This window comes from Oryctolagus cuniculus, chromosome 14 (assembly GCF_964237555.1).
Source record: "Oryctolagus cuniculus chromosome 14, mOryCun1.1, whole genome shotgun sequence".
Taxonomy (NCBI): domain Eukaryota; kingdom Metazoa; phylum Chordata; class Mammalia; order Lagomorpha; family Leporidae; genus Oryctolagus; species Oryctolagus cuniculus.
This window is the reverse complement of record NC_091445.1, coordinates 88,848,517-88,864,504: the sequence shown is the minus strand read 5'-3', so window position 1 is coordinate 88,864,504 and position 15,988 is coordinate 88,848,517. Positions and strand designations below refer to the sequence as shown.

Sequence of the window (15,988 nt, the reverse complement as noted above, 5' to 3'; positions counted from 1 at the left end):
CTGAGAGTAATCAGACGTTTCTCTCTTGCACATTTTAGGATCTTTTCTCTATGTTTCACTGCGGTGAGTTTAATTACAATGTGTGGTGGTGAGGATCTCTTTTGGTCATGTTTACTAGGGGTTCTATGAGCTTCCTGTACTAGGATGTCTCTGTCCTTCTCCAAACCTGGGAAATTTTCTGCTAGTATCTCACTAAAAAGGCCTTCTAATCCTTTCTCCCTCTCCATGCCTTCAGAAAAATATGGAACGCTTCACGAATTTGCATGTCATCCTTGTGCAGGGCCCATGCTAATCTTCTCTGTATTGTTCCAATTTTAGTATATGTGCTGCCGAAGCGAGCACTTTTTTTTTTTTTTTTTTAGCTATCTTCCCTATACTAGAGCAGTAAGCTCCCTCCCTTCTGTCATCTTGGAATCTATGATAGATCTAATAAAGTGGAAGGGCAAATGCTTCTTGCTTATTATTCATTGTTAAAAATGTAGAGGCTGGTGCTGTGGCATAGTGGGTAAAGGCAAAGCCTGCAGTGCTGGCATCCCATATGGGTGCTGGTTTGAGTCCAGGCTGCTCCACTCCTGACCAGCTCTCTGCTATAGCCTGGGAAAGCAGTAGAAGATGGCTCAAGTCCTTGTGTCCCTGAACCCATGTGGGAGACCCAGAAGAAATTCCTGGCTCCTGGCTTTGGATCAGTGCTTCTCCAGCCTCTGTGGCCATCTGGGGAGTGAACCAGTGGATAGAAGACTTTCTCTCTCTCTTTCTCTCTCTCTGCCTCTTCCTTTCTGTAACTCTGCCTTTCAAATAAATAAACAAATCTGTTAAAAAATGTAAAGTCTATCCTTCCATATTAGTTAAACTGCTCATTTCATGAAAACTCATTTTGTAAATTTAATTGAAATTGCATGAAATTCATAGATAAATTAGGAAAAGGTGACAGCTCTGTGACAGAGTCTTTCTGAACTCTGGTAGGGTGTATCTCTTTAATAATGTAGGTTTTTCTTTTTTAAAGTTTTAAAATTCTCTGGATGATAGTCTTATAAAAAATTGTTTTATGAATTTGTTCCTTGGCACCATACATTCTTTCTTGCTATCACTACTAATGCATTTTTTTTCTAGTTATTTTGGGTGTACTAGAGAGCTCTTCCATTTTTATATGTTGATACATCCTACAAGCTTTTCAAGGTCTCCTATTCGTTGTAATAATTTGTTGGGTCACTTTGGTTTTTTTTATGTACTCGTATTTTACATATGACAGCTTGCCATTCTTTATTTTGAAACTTTAAGCTTCATTTTTATAATGTTATATTGAATATTCTAGGACCTCCAGCAGAGTATTGAGTAGCCAGGATGACAGCAAGCATCTATCCTATTCCTACTTGAAAGACAATGTTTTTGGGCCGGTGCCGCAGTTCAATAGGTTAATCCTCCACCTTGCGGCTCCGGCACACTGGGTTCTAGTCCCGGTCAGGGCACCAGATTCTGTCCTGGTTGCCCCTCTTTCAGGCCAGCTCTCTGCTGTGGCCCAGGAGTGCAGTGGAGGATGGCCCAAGTGCTTGGGCCCTGCACCCCATGGGAGACCAGGAGAAGCACCTGGCTCCTTCCATCGGATCAGCGCGGTGCGCCGGCTGCAGCGTGCCAGCCGTGGTGGCCATTGGAGGGTGAACCAACGGCAAAAGGAAGACCTTTCTATCTCTCTCTCTCTCTCTCTCTCACTATCCACTCTGTCTGTCAAAAAAAAAAAAAAGAAAAGAAAAGAAAGACAATGTTTTTGAAGTTTTGGAGTTAAGTGTGTGAAGTTAATAATGGATTTATGGCTCAGTTTTAGCATATTTCCTTTTTTCTCTAATTTAACTTTTATCATTAACTTATACTTAATTTTTAAAGGTTTATTTACTTATGTATTTGAAAGACAGAGTGACAGAAAGAGAGAGGGAGAAGGAGAAAGAGAGATATTCCATTTGCTGATTCACTCCTCCAATGTCCACCACAGCCAGGGCTGGGCCAGGTCAAAATCATAAGCCTGGGATTCCATCATAAGTGTCTCCTATGTACGGGGCAGGAGCCCAAGCACTTGAGCTACCATTTACTGTCTTCCCAGTTGCATTAGCAGGAAGCCGTACTCGAAGTGGAGTAGTTGGAACTCCAGCCAGTGTTCCATATGGGACGTGGGCATGCCCAGAAATGACTTCACATGCTGTCACAATGCCAGCTGTTGAATTTATGAAAGAGCTTTATGGTTACAGTTGAGTTGATCACAAGATATTTTTTATTATATATTCAGCAGAGTGAGTGAGAATTCTGGGTATTTAAATTCTGTTCTAGTCATAATACACTCTTATTTGGTTATGGTGAAATATGTCTTAAAACTGTGTTATTATTAGTTCTTGTAGAATTTTGGTTTTTGTTTCTCTGTGAGGTTTGTTTGTATTTTTCTTGCTCTATAACTCGAGATACAAAAACTCATAAAAAGAATTTTCTCAATTTTCTGTTGTCTGGAAAAAGTGAAGATGATGATCTTTTCCTTGAAGTTTTGACAAAAGAAGTCTTTAAAACCATCCAGGTCTGGTTCCTTTTGGGCTGGAGATGAAGATTTTTTTAATGAATAACTACATATTTAATAATTGATCGAGCAAAATTATCTATTAATATTATGTAACTTTTATAACATTCATTTACCACAAAGCTATTTGATGTGCTTCCACATATATTTTTTATAAAACTTCATCTTATGCATTTGGAACTTCAATAATTTCTAATGTTTCCTACATTGTATGTTTTTTCCTATCACTATGCATAATTTTTCATTTCTAAAATACTGCCTGCTTGATTCTTTTTATTTCATGACCAGTTTTTCAGTGGTTTATCTGTTTTATTGCTATTTCCAGAACTTTGAAAAATTTCTATGGGCATAGTGACTTTTTAATTGACATTATAACCTGAGCTATTTCAAGTGCATAGCTGATAAGTTCAGTCCTGTGCACACACATTAGAACTATCACCATCATCAAAATAATGAAAATATCTATTACTTACAAACATTACTAGGAAATGGAAAGAGATAATAGATATTTGTAGATGCCTTTGTGACTTCTGTCTTTCCTGCCCCCTCACTTCCTTTCTTTGTTCTCAAACAACTGCTGATCTGACTTTTATCACTATGGATTAATTTGTGTTTTCTAGAAGTCTGTAAGTAATTATTTTTATGTTGTTTATTTCATTCATAGAAATCTTTTTGAGATTTATCCATGTTATTGTATATATCAAGAGTACATTCCTTTCAGTTACTGAGAAGTATTCCACTGTATAAATATACCACAGTGTGTTTATCATTTACTTGTTGGTGGATATTTGAGTTATTTCTTATTTGGTGCTATTACAAATAAGTTGCTTGAAAATTCATGTACACGTCTTCATATTAACATATACATTCTTTCGCTTGAATAAGTACCTAGGATTGGAGTGAATTAATCCAATAATTGGCATATGTTTGAGCTTTTAAGGAAGCTTATTTGTTGTATAACTTTACATAAAAATTACCACAACTGCTGTAGGAGAGTTCCAGTTTCTCCACATCCTTATCAGCTGACAGCATGGTCAGTTTTGAGAATTTTTACCTTCCTAGCAGATATGTATGGTATCTCATCATAATTCTAATTTGCATTTCCCTAATCACGGTGATGCTGGGCGTTGCTTCAAAAGCATATTTGTCTTCTGTATATTTTCTTTAATAAAGTATCGTTTCAAATATTTTTTTTATCTTTAAATTGGATTATTTTTCTTTCCTTTTTTTTATAAAGTATTCCAACTATATCTTTTATAAATATCTTCAAATACCTATTCCTAGACTGTGGTTTGCTTTCTTTTCCTCTTTTTTTATTTATTTGACAGGCAGAGTTAGCGAGAGAGAGAGACAGAGAGAAAGGTCTTCCTTCCGTTGGTTCACCCCCCAAATGGCTGCTATGGCTGGCGCTGTGCAGATCCGAAGCCAGGAGCCAGGTGCTTCCTCCTGGTCTCCCACGCAGGTGCAGGGGACCAAGCACTTGGGCCATCCTCCACTGCCTTCCTGGGCCACAGCAGAGAGCTGGACTGGAAGAGGAGCAGCCAGGACTAGAACCCAGTATTCCATATGGGCGCCGGTGCCGCAGGATGAGGATTAACCAAGTGAGCCATGGCACCAGCTTTCCTTTCCTCTTAACAATGTATTTGTATGTGTGTGTGTTTAAAGATTTATTTTATTTATTTTAAAGGCAGAGTTACAGAGAGGCAGAGAGAGAGAGAGAGAGAGAGAGTTCGTTCTTCCATCCGTTGGTTCACTCCCCAGATGGCTACAATGGCTGGAGCTGAGCTGATCCAAAGCCAGGTGCTTCTTCCGGGTCTCCCACACAGGTGCAGGGGCCCAAGCGCTTGGGCCATCTTCTACTGCTTTCCTAGGCCATAGCAGAGAGCTGGATCAGAAGTGGAGCAGCCAGGACTTGAACCAGCACCTATATGGGATGCTGGCACCACAGGCAAAGGCTTTACCCGCTGTGCCCCAGCACCAGCCCCTTAACAATATATTTTGAAGAGTAGAAGTTTTCAATTTTAATAAAGCCTAAAAAGTAGTATATATTAATGTATATATGTATACATATATATATTTACACACTCATGAACACACACATATCTGACAGTATATATTCAAAACACTTTCTAATCATAAAACCTCATGAAAGTGAACAAAGTGAATAGCAAAGACTCTCCCCCTGAGAGAAGCCAGTGTGCCCCTACCATGTCTTCCAGGCATTCTCCTACCCCATGTTCTTACCCTCACTGCGATGCTTAGTTGACTATGTCATGAGCAAGCATATTCTCTTTGGGAAAGAAAATCAGTGTATGGGTTGATGGTCCAATCTCTTAGGTCCATAGTAGATGACAATCAATGGCCAACTGTATAAACACAGAAGCATCAACATGGGTTGGCAGACCTAATTATTGCTATGTGATTGCTATTGTTTGAATGCTTATGTCAGTCTCAAATCCATATGTCAAAATTGAAGTTCTTGGGGCCGGCGCCGTGGCTCACTTGCCTAATCCTCCTTCTGAGGCGCCGGCATCTCATAAGGGATGGGCACTGCGTTCTAGTCCGGCTGCTCCTCTTCCAGTCCAGCTCTCTCTGCGGTCTGAGAAGGCAGTGGAGGATGGCCCAAGTGCTTGGGCCCTGTACCCACATGGGAGACCAGGAGGAAGCACCTGGTTCCTGGCTTCAGATCAGCGCAGCTTCAGCCATTGTGGCCATTTGGGGGAGTGAACCAATGGAAGGAAGACCTTTCTCTCTGTCTTTCTCTCTCTCACTGTCTAGCTCTATCTGTCAAATAAATAAATAAATAAATGAATAAGAAATTGAAGTTCTTGTCCCCTAGATGGTGACATTAGGAAGTGGGGCCTTTGAGATGTGAGGACAGAACTTTCATGAGTGGAATGAGTATCTTTATAAAAGAGGCCCTAGACTAGACCCCCTTGCCTGTTCTTCCACATGAGAGTGCAGTGAGAAGGTGCTGTGGACCAGAAGCTGAACCGTAACCAGACGCCAAATGTGCGTTTACCTTCATCTTGAGCTTTCCAGTCGTCAGAAGTGTGAGAAATAAGTTTCTCTTGTCTGTAAGTTCCCTGCTGAATGTTTCTGACATTCCTCCATACTGCAGCATGGATCATCACTTCATTCCTCTCTAGGGCTGAATATTATTTTGTTGTGTATATATAACCCATTGTATTTATCTATTCATTTCTCTTTTTAAAGTGTTTGCTTATTTATTTGAGAGGCAGAGTTACAGACAGAGAGAGGGAGAGACAGAGAGAAAGGTTTTCTATCTGTTGGTCCACTCCCCAAATGGCTGCAATGACCAAAGCCAGGCCAGTCCAAAGCCAGGAACTAGGAGCTTCTTCCAGGTCTCCCATGCGTCTTCAGGGGCCCAAGCACCTGGGCCATCCTCCACTGCTTTTCCAGGCTACAAGCAGAAAATTGCGTTGGAAGAGAAGAAGCCAGGACATGAACTGGTGGCCATACGGGATGCGCTGCTACAGGCAGAGGCTTAGCCTACTGCTCCACAGTGCCAGCCCCTATCTATTAATTTCTTGAAGGACATTTGGGTTGTCTACTTTCTAGTTACTGTGAATTATACTTATGTGAGTATTGATGCATAAGTATCTGGTTGGATCACTGCTTTGAATTCTTTTGGATAGAATACCTATGGATAGAATTGCTGGATGATTTGATAGTTCTATGTTTGACCTTTTGAGAAATCAATAAAAATTATTTTCCATGATAGTGACAGCAGATAACATTCCCACCAGCCATGCACAAAGGTTCCAATTTCTCCACATCCTCGCCAATGTTTGTTATTGGCCATTTTAATAATAACCTTGCTAATGGGTGTGACTCAGTAGCATTTTGATGGCATAAAAATTTAGTTATGGGCCGTATTTATATTTTCAACTTTGAGAATGAAATTTGTATGATAAATTGCTAAATTTAAATTGTGAAAAATTAGAAATTCACTCTTACATATATAAGTTTTCTAATCTTAAGTACAGTTTTGAAGATGCCATAGACAAGTAGAAAGTGGTGGTGTGGGCATGAGAATATCTGGTCTCATGGCCTGCCACTGGGCAGTTCCTTTGAGTTAATAACCTTCATGTTGTAGCCAACAGGCACTGCTGAAAACGTATTTCATTGACAAATGCATAAAGCAGGATCATTCTAGTAATGATCTCCAATGAAATTGGTTCCATATTTTTGTCTTAGGTTGAACATTTTTATGATTTCAAGGATGGAAAAAAAGCTTACAGAAAGCTACATATTCAGATGCTGTAGATGTGAAAATATGCAGAGAAAATGTTGCTTATTTTTGTAAAACTTTTTTACAACATATTAAGGAAAACCAATGTTATTGCAATATTAAAGTTCAGAGTTTCAGCAATCTATTAAGGCCCCTAGAGGAACATGAGTTATTGCAGGGAACTCCAGCACTTCAGAGGGCCGCCAGTGGAGAAAGATGGCTCCCTTGCAGATTACTCTGAGACGCGTTGAATAGGAAGAATTTTATAAAAGTGACTTTGCAGCACTCTTTGAAGGCAATCAAATACTCAAAATTGACTGGCTTATAGAAATTTGGCCTTAGTATCCTAAAATGAATCAGTTGTAGACAGCAGTATTCCCATGGCACAAGACGTAGAAAGAGGACAATCTCTTAAGTTATAAGTTAGTACCATACAGTGCTGTCTGTAGTTAAAAGAGTTTGTAAATGTTTAACTAGAACATTATCTGTCAAAATCTTCATGACAACCCTGTGATTGGGCGTGGCCGTCTCTATTTGTGCAAAGCAACCCTGAGCCCTAGAGAGAGGGAAGGTTTTCCTCTCGTGCACACAGCTGGTGCTCTTCGGAGAGGATGTGTAGACTTGGAGGAACACAGGCTGAAGCTCAGATCCTAGCTTTAGATTATTTATTTATTTATCTGACAGGTAGAGTTTACAGACAGTGAGAGAGAGACAGAGAGAAAGGTCTTCCTGCCATTTGTTCACCCCCCAAATGGCCGCTACTGCTGACGCACTGTGCTGATCCAAAGCCAGGAGCCAGGTGCTTCCTCCTGGTCTCCCATGCGGGTACAGGGGCACAAGCACTTGGGCCATCCTCCACTGCCTTCCCAGATCACAGCAGAGAGCTGGACTGGAAGAGGAGCAACCAGGACTAGAACCTGGCGCCCATATGGGATGCTGGCACTGCAGGCGGAGGATTAACCTAGTGTACCATGGCACCGGCCCCCCAATCCTAGCTTAGTTCTCTCCAGGTGTTCTATCTGGAACTTCTAAGTTCTTTAAGTTCCAGCTTTATCTTCTATAAAATGAGATGAATAGCAATGAATAGCATCTATCATAAAATGTTGTTTTGAGAATAGATATTCAGTAAAGGGACATCACTGATTGACCATAGCATACTCACCCACTGAGTGTGGGACAACCTCAAAACGATTCAAATGAGACTGACTTTATGGTGCAGTGGGTTGAGCTGCCACTTGCATGCCAGCGTGCCACATTAGAGTCGCAGTTCAAGTCTCTGCCCCTGCCAAGCATGTGGGAAACCAGAATGGAGCTCCTGGATCCTGACTCAGCCTGACACAGACCTGGCTCTTGTAGCTGTTTGGGGGAGTTAACCAGCAGATGAGATTTCTCTCTCTCTTTCTGTGACTCTGCCTTTCAAAAAAATAAAATTAAAAAATCTTAAAAAAAAAAAAAAAGAAAACTTCTCAAGAAAGCATCTGGACAGCTACCCCTGCTGAGCAGAATAAGAAGTAAGTACGAGACTCACTTGTTACCCTGGTCCCAGGGCTGCATTCACTGTTGCCTACATTGGGCTTTTCATCTTTCACCCACACTTTTTATCAAGTTTTATCATTAGCTACATGAAAGTCCACCATGATTTATAGCTGGTTCCACTTGCTTAGAATGGTCCTCCACTCTATTACCACTACGCTAACCTGTACCCACCTCTCTGAGTCTGAAAAAGGCAAGTAGAAGAGAATGCATTACATAGTTGAATTGAAGAGAAGAGTGAGTTGAGAAAAAAAATATCCAGACCAACTTTGCCTTGTGATTTCTTTTCTAATTTTCTGGTTCCACCAGCATTCTGCATTTGAGTTTTATACAGTGACAGTATTTGTTGAAATAGTCAGATCCTTCAGTCTGAAGGTTAGTTGTTAACAAGCAGCTGTAGAAAGAAAAATAGAGACACTAATGTTTTCAAGGTCACCCACAGACACAAATGAAAGTGGCAGACAGCTCAAATTTGGAAGCTTTGATGAATCTCAGGTTATAAAAATGTATTCTTTTATTTCAACCTTTATATAAATTTTTGAATTAGTGAACTATTCTTCTAGACTTCAACATCAAATTCAAAGACTGTATCTTTTAAAAAAAATAATTCAAGTTTGAAGTTCCACTTATCCCTGAGTTATCCTGTAAAGAAAGTGTGGTTTCTGATTGGCTGTAGCGATGAACAAAGAAAGTGTTATTCCTTCAATCTTCCAGGCTCACATGCAGCCAAAAGAATTTTGCCTAAGCTGAGAAACAAAACAAAAACTAATTGGTCCATGCCACTGGTTTTTCCAAATATTTATTAGCAACTAGCTTAAAAGCTTCATGACTTGGAATTGATGTTCAGATTATGAACAGTTTTCTTATTCAGTTGTCAGATAATGCTTATTCATCTTCAACCTTACAATTGGCTTTGTGTTTCAGACAGTCTCCTAGACTCATTTGTTATCAGAAGTCATCCCAGCCCACATTTCAGTGGCTCCCCAAAAGCAACACTTATGGAAAGTGAATAGAATACTGTCTCAAAGGCTAGACATAATTAATCAGGTCTAATTCTGAATGCCACTTTATGATGTGGTATGGAACAGTGGAGATTGGGTATAATGCCTGTAGACGTAGACTACCTGTTCTAGGAGGGAGCCGACATACTTCAGTTAAGGGCCCCACTGAATTCATGACTGTGAAAGACCCTAAGAAGTCCCTCATAATTCTGGGAACACCTGCTGGACTGCAGAACTCAACCCAAGCAGTTCCCTTTTACTGCATTTAGCTTTGCCTCTACAGAGAACAGATCACTCCAGGGATAAGTGCAATGTTTTAAAAGCCCCATTCTTGTTTTTTAAATGTCTTCATGAGCTGAAGGAACATTTAAAAATAAAAACAGACATTTGTTTCTCAACAGTCACAGTTCAAAATGGCATGTGTGAGTCTCCCTGCGGTCAGTTTTGAAACTTAAAAAGCTTTTCATGTTGCTTTTTAAACAGAAAAGCCATTTGAAAATGAAGGAAAGCATTTAGCATTCCAAAATAGTGACCCTGAGTGTTGGCCGCAAGGAGAGCTATCACATAACCTCCTTGCGCTGGGACTGAAGAGGCAGACTGGGAAAAGCGCTGTGTGAAAAGATCCACTTTGCAGATGTGCTTCACTTCTGGTCATCCTTGGGGTGGCCTTGGGGGAAACTCAGGAAAGACACATTCATCTCTGGCATTTCCTGCACCGTGGCACAGTGGAAAAGGACATGGACCTTGCACTCGCAGAGATCTGGCTTTTCATTGTAGCTCCACCATGAATCAGTTGAGGGGCCTTGGACAATTTTCTGAACCCCCCAGGCCTCCGTATATTCACAGCTAACAGGGAAGGCATAGTGCCTACTTTGCAACAAGGTGTTACATAAGGCATGGGATATAAACGCTGTAGCTAGCACAGGATGGGTACCTAAAGAACTGTAACTTCTTTCCCTTACTTTCTCCTCACCCTCCCCAGTTGCTGAGTTCTCCACTCTATGTAGCTTTCCTAGGCATTGTACGGTAGAATTTTCCATTGTACTTTACCTGTACTGTGTCCTCAGATTGTCCTCAGATTCTATTTTTTGCCAGGTAGGCTAACCCAAATACGCTGCTCTTCTATCCTTACAGAAGGCTTGATGCTATGGGTATCTTCCTACTCTTCCCAACTTAACAATAGAGACTTCAGAAAATGCCTATGATAGGGTGGAAGAAGGAACTTAGGAAAAACAGGGCCTTGGTTTGTGAATCCGTGTATGCCTTTATGTGTATGGGGGGTGGGTCAACTTCTAGTTCTCACCCTTCAAATCACATCCACAAGTATGTCCCTTGTACTTCAACAACACAGGGCTGAGCCTCGGTTAGGCACCCTGATATTAATGGTGACATAAAATAGTGGAATGGTAAGACTAGTGACCATGAGTTTGTAATGTATATTCATTTTTTTAAAAAAAAAATTTATTTATTTGAAAGGCAGAGTTATAGAAAGGCAGAGGCAGAGAGAGAGAGAGAGAGAGAGAGAGGTCTTCCATCCATGGATTCACTCCCCAGATGGCCACAATGGCTGGAGCTGGGCTGATCCAAAGGCAACAGCCAGGACTTCCTCCAGGTCTCCTACACGGGTGCAGAGGCCCAAGGACATGGGCCATCTTCTACTACTTTCCTAGGCCATAGCAGAGAGCTGGATTGGAAGTGGGGCAGCCAGGACTTGAACTGGTACCTATATGGGTTGCTGACACTGCAGGAGGCAGTTTTACCCACTAGGCCACAGCGCCAGCCCCTGTAACGTATATTATAGAGGTTTCTGTAACTCACCCCTGGCTTATTCTACAACCTTGAGGCTGAAATATTTAGGCCTCTCCTGAAATTTCAGTCCATCACATGAGCTAGGAACATTCATGATTTTTTTTTTTGACAGGCAGAGTGACAGTGAGAGAGAGAGACAGAGAGAAAGGTCTTCCTTTGCTGTTGGTTCACCCTCCAATGGCCGCTGCGGCCGGCACACCACGCTGATCTGAAGCCAGGAGCCAGGTGCTTCTCCTGGTCTCCCATGGGGTGCAGGGCCCAAAGGCCTTTTTATCAGGGCCAACTGTGGACACTTATCCTGAGGAGCTCTCAGCCTCTGCATCCTCTGGTTCCAACAGCTGGCTCTGCCCTGGCCTACTCTAGCTTCCAGGCTTGGCCTTCTCCTTTGTTCCTCTATCACCAAGTTCCACCTGCCCCACACTTTCAGTAACCAAATCCTATAGGGTGTCTCCAAAGTGACCTCAGATTTCTTTTAGTTAAATGTTCAAATTCATTCAAGGTTATCATTTCCCTTCTCTTCCACCCAGTGCAACTCTTCTGCCTTCCTGTTCCCTTAGCACCTGAGGTTCTGTCCCTGAATCCCACCCACTCAATAAAAACATGCTTGGTTTTGGTATTTGTTGAGTTAGCAATATCAATTGAACTTTGGGTCTGGCAGAGAGAAACAAGAGGTACCTTACCCTTGCTGGGAAATAAAATGGGCACTGAAGTGGACAAGACAGCAGAGCTGATGGGGAAAAGCATTGCCATTAATATCAGACAAACTTGGGGTTGGTCTTGACGCATCTACACTAGTCTTGGCCATTTACCATCCTTAGGCCCTGGTTTCCTCCTCTGAAAAGCTTATCTTCCTAGGATAGTTGCAAGGATTAAACCAGGAAATGAATATAGAATAATAATCACAATGCAAGCCAGACCGAAAATGCTCAAGAACACTCAGCGTTATTAGTGGTGGCATGATGCTTATTTACAGATAGGCATGCCTAGACACAAACCAGGAGAGTTCTCTCTAAGAAACTCACTTCATTCAAAAATGTAGATGACAAAGATAAGAACAGCTCACATTCTTAAATGATCAAGCCTCTTAAATTTGAGAGGCAAATTGGGAGCTGAACTGACACATGGTTTCTATAGAGACTGCAACAGGCAGCTGCTAAGCCAGGAAAGGCGTGGCCTTTGCAGTGGAGAAGGTGGCAAGATAGAGCCAAGGATAAAAAGGTTTTGCTTGGGATTGAACAAAAGCACGAAGGAACAAGAATGTGCATTTGTGGTGTTGAAAACGTCTGTCTCCCATTTCAGGTTAATTTTCAGCTGCATTTTGGAATGCAGAAACCCCAGAGTTTAAGTCATTAGGTACCCCTGATCCTGGAGATAGAAACTATAAATTTTATCCATGTATGCATTATGACTTTTGTATTTTCTATTTTTTATGGTCCTTTGATATCATAGTGAAGTAGGCAGGCATACAGGTTAAAATTGATCAGATTTGTGAACTGGAAGACCACGCCCCTGTGTGACCTCATGCTCCTACCTGATGCCTTTGCCATGCCCCTGTGTGGCCTCATTCCCCTACCTGGCGACACCGGGGTGCCCACCAGCCAATCAAGTTAATTAACCACTCCCCTTTGGAGTGGGTTAAAAGCCTAGGGCACAGTGTGCCCCGCCCTGCTCTTCTTCCCTGGCCTCTTGCCAGGACAGGGCTTGCTGTAGCCCTGCGCCTCCAGGGTGCATGGCCTTCGGGCCATGTGCTCTAGGCTTCCCGGCCTAGATGCTCATCCACGTGGCTGGTTCCTGGTGCTTGGTATGAACCCCTATTCACCTCTCTCCCCTAAATAAAGCTCTCAGTCTCTTATACACCTTTCTTACTAAATAAAAGCTTAAAACATACCATGCTGCCTCGTTTATCTGTGCCAGTATTTAGAATTCTTCTCTAAATATTAGGCAACAACCCTCTTGGGCTTATTAATATCAGGGATTTAGTAATAAGCCCATGGTGAAATCGTAAGGCACCCCAAATTCCAGTAGTGCATGTGGCACCCCGGATAGCATTTCTAGGGAACTTTAAGGGGCCACATTTCAGGGTAGATTTTAGGGGGTCTTGTCCGATTTCTATAGGGCCACAAAGACCTAGGATAAGGTCTGTTACTTCTCTCAGAATTGACTCAGTTCTGGGGACAGCAAATAAGTTGCTTGTGAGCATGTCTTTCATGTGTAAAACTTGTTAATCCTGAATCCATAGCCCAGCATGTCTTTTTATTTTTTAAATCAGACTTGCATTCTCTGCCCTAAAGACCCCCAGCACTGGGTCCTGAATCACTAGATAACACTATTAACCAGGAACCTGTGCAAATGGTTTAAACTATCTGGTCTTGAGCCTGCTTAGCTGCTTAACCCCTTCCTGACTCACCTGTTCCTGCCTTCCCCATTTTTTCCCACAAAAATCACAATGAGAGTTCACTCCTTTTTTCTGATTGAGCCTGGTGCATCCCCCATGGCCATGCAAGGCCATGCTGCCACCTTCTCGCGGGCACTGTAGTAAACTTCCTTTTTGAGGACAATCATCCCATGATCTGTTGGCCTCACCAAATCTGAATAAAAACACAATCCTAGGTGCCATTGGAAAGAACCCAAAGCAAGAGAATTTTGTAGTCACAAGTCTCTACTTTCTGGATAAATGATCTTGGGTAAGGCTCAACCACTTAGAGTGTTGCTTTCTTCACCTATAATGCTGAAATAACACTTATTATCTCACAAGCCAAGGGGAGGATTTAAACAGGAGAAAGCACTCATCACAGTTAATGCTTAACTAATGTTTGCTCTTGCATTTGTTCATTTACCCATGCGTCCATTGCTGTCCACCTGTGAGCTACTAACACAATTCAATTTCCACCTTGTCCATTCTGGTTAGTTCTGTAGCGATTCCTGATATTCTTGTCAGATACAGTCGCAGGTTCTGAGCCCTGTCGTAAAGTCACACTCCTTTTCACGGTGTGCGTGACCTCATCGGTCCTCTGGAGTTCTCCATTTGATTTCAGCTGCAACTATTCCGAAGCCATACAGTATTTCAGACAGCCTCTCTTGGTTTTTCTGATACATATCAACATCAGGAAACAATTTTCTATGCCAAAGGAGAGTCAAAAATCTGTGGGAGTGTGTCAGTTTTGCTGCAAATAGACTGTTTGGCAAAGTTTGTTTTAAATATCTGTCCAGCATATTGGTAGAAATCACAGACTATTATAGTTTTAATGACTTTGTGATGATTTTCAAATGTCCTTTCTGTGAGTAAAGTTGAATATCTTCCCTTTGACTGTTTTGTGTAGCCCTTGCCCATTGGCCAGCTGGTCTGTGGGCTTTCGCTTGTGATTTGTTGAACTCTTTGTTTAGTGGACCATAATGCAAATTTAAAAATACGTTATCTCAAAAAAATGATAGATACAAGAATCTAACACTCCGTGGGGCAGCAAAAGAAATCACACTTTTTTGGCAGATAATTCCCCAAAAACACGGGAAAGCTGTGGATGATTTGTGTTGCACTTCAGGCTTTGTCATTTACTGCCTGCACTTTCCTGATCAACGAACGGGGGCTTATAAATGCTGAAGCAGAGAGAGTCAGACCTCGACCGGACGGACGCTACTGAGTTCAATAAAAAGAACGAAAATGAGCAGACAATCAGTTTGGCAGAGACCACCAGGATGGAGTGAAGTCTGAGGCAGATGACAAATGAGACAACGGTAGAGACAGTTTGCTGCAGAGCATTTTAAAATTGTTTCCTGGAGGAACAAGGCTGAGGAGAAATCTGATTCTTGTTAGGAATTGTGCCTAAGCGGTGGACACCATCTGTGGGGTGGGTGGGATGGACACGGGCCTGGGACAGCCTGATATTGGCTCAGAAAGGACCCTTGACCATGAGTTTGGCCTTTTAACAGCAGGTGGACAACACCACTGAATTGGCCAATTGAAATAACATTTTCAAATGATGAAAATCTATTACAATGGGGCTAGCATCAATGATAAAACTATTGTGCAGGCTATGTCTTGCATGAAAGATCAGACTTGGATGTATAGAAACATAGGCTCTGGAGTCAGATGAAATGGGTTCAGATTCTGGCGTTTTCTTTTGTTCTGTGTGAACTTGCACAGGTGGCTTCACTTTTTGAATCCTGAGTTTCCTCCCTGATAAATAAATTAAATAATGGTGCCTGTCTCACTGGTCTATGGGAAGGTTAGAGAAAGTCTGCATATAATCTCTTAGCATAGCGCTTGGTACATAATAAGTGCTCAATAAATATTAACTACTAATACAAGGGTATTTTTAAAAATTCATGAAAAGTGGAATTAAAAGGTAATTTAATTTTGATGCAAAAATTTGAAATATATATGTATGAGAAGGTCTTCAAAAAAGATCATCAAAATGCACACACTGAAAAAGCTATGCAGAGATTCCCAAATTCTTTTGCACCAAGATAATCTTTTAATTCAACTTCCAACAAACTTTTTGAGGGACTCCTCTAGTTGTCCAGCCTCCTATGGTGCCTGTTGTTAGTAAAACTGCAGGCCTCCCTGGCGTGATGGCCAAGTTCCTCTTGCAGACAAGGCTTTCTTTAAATGTGGTCTGTTAATGTTACCTGGGGATAAAGGGCTGACCAGGAAATTCTCACAGTGTGACAATGGTTAATGTCATTGTTCTCCTATCACACCATATTTGATTTCGTTATTTGAGATCTCGGGTCAGAGTCTACAATTTACTATTCTTGGAGTTTTGGACTCTTGGACCAACCTGGAGATTTCTGGAGTGTGGTATTGATTCCACACCTTGTCTTGGATAATTATTACCT

The 15,988-nt window shown here is 41.6% G+C and overlaps 1 non-coding gene across 1 annotated transcript; it reads right to left on the bottom strand.

Moving 5' to 3' along the window:
* Positions 1-235: 235 nt before the first annotated feature.
* LOC127492909 (U6 spliceosomal RNA) lies at positions 236-342 on the bottom strand. Its single transcript, XR_007922727.1, has one exon. It is a non-coding gene; the product is annotated as a U6 spliceosomal RNA (small nuclear RNA).
* Positions 343-15,988: the final 15,646 nt, after the last annotated feature.